Here is a 1,282-nt window from a genome sequence, read left to right as displayed (position 1 = left end):
AGTAGCCACCAGATGCCAATAACGCCTCAGGAGAAGGCAGAGCCTCGTGCCCCCTCCCCACTTCACGCCGGGGCTCCCTGGCTTGATCATGGGCAGGTCTTGTGCCAGCAACCACAGCTGCTACCGGTCCTTAAGAGCAATGGCTCTCTCACATCCAGAAATATCCCCAACCTCTAACTCTTATGACATTTCTTTTCTCTTGTTTGTGATTTTCACTGACACTTGAGTATTCAAGGTATAATATAAATGTTCTATTTCATGCTCAGCATTCCACAGTCACATATTCTTTGTATTTTGACAGTTTATTTCTGTAAAACCCACCATCTGCTGCATTATTTTTTCCTGATCAGAAGTGAGAATGGACAAATCTATAAGTATTAGCTTAAGTACTTAGAAGACAGTTACACTATATTTCTCTAGTGAAAGAATCACACTAGGGCCTGTGACATCCCCAGCCATCCCAGCCACAGATTGTCTATTTCATTTAGATTTTCAAATTTTGTGGCCTTATAGGCTTTCGAAGTAAGACCTAATGATTGTTTGCATTTCCTCAGAGTCTGTTGTTATGTCCCCTTTTCATTTCTGATTTTGTTGATTTGGATAGTGTCTTTCTGCCTTTTAGTTAGTTTGGTTAAAGGTTTGCTAGTAAGGGGAGCAGGGGCAGTCACTGGCATGAACTCAGTTGCCTGTTCTTTCATGACCTCCCCCTGGTGAGGTGGCCTAACTAGGCCACAAAGAAACAGGATCCAGACAGTCCTGATGAGACCTGATAGGCTAGGGTCAGATAGTAGGGGAGGAGGACCTCCCTATCCGCAGACTAGGGGAGGGATTTAGGGGAGGAAGAAGGGGAGAGGGTGGGCTGGGAGGAAATGAGGTAAGGGGCTACAGCTGGATACAAAGTATATAAATTGTAATCATTAATAATAATACTAGAGAAAAAAGAAATAGCTTCTCTCTTCTCTGCCATCTACTGACACAATTGTAACACAGTAGTCTCTTCTCTCTGTCACCTACTGACACAATATGACACAGCAGTCATACCTGCAATGCCTCTAGGGGCAGGTTTTATTTTTTAATTAATCAATTAATTGAGTTGTGTTTGGAGAAAGGGTCTTACTATTTTGCAGCCCAGGCTACTGTGGAACTTACTTTGTTGAGCAAGCAGGCCTTGAACTCAAAGAGATCCACTTTATTAAGGATTAAAGGTACCACAATGCCTGGCTAGGTTTTATTTTTTGACATATCTCATCCTAGACAGGGCTTAAATTAACAATATTCTGGT

General features: G+C 42.5%; 1 pseudogene; it reads right to left on the bottom strand.

Moving 5' to 3' along the window:
- Positions 1 to 978: 978 nt before the first annotated feature.
- Positions 979 to 1,063, bottom strand: LOC129677947 (small nucleolar RNA SNORA17; annotated as a pseudogene).
- Between the last annotated feature and the right edge of the window lie 219 nt (positions 1,064 to 1,282).

Source organism: Psammomys obesus, unplaced genomic scaffold, assembly GCF_907164565.1.
Source record: "Psammomys obesus unplaced genomic scaffold, mPsaObe1.curated_primary_1811, whole genome shotgun sequence".
In the NCBI taxonomy this organism is placed as follows: Eukaryota; Metazoa; Chordata; class Mammalia; order Rodentia; family Muridae; genus Psammomys; species Psammomys obesus.
Note: the sequence above shows the minus strand (reverse complement) of the source record. Positions and strands in the feature narration are given on the sequence as shown.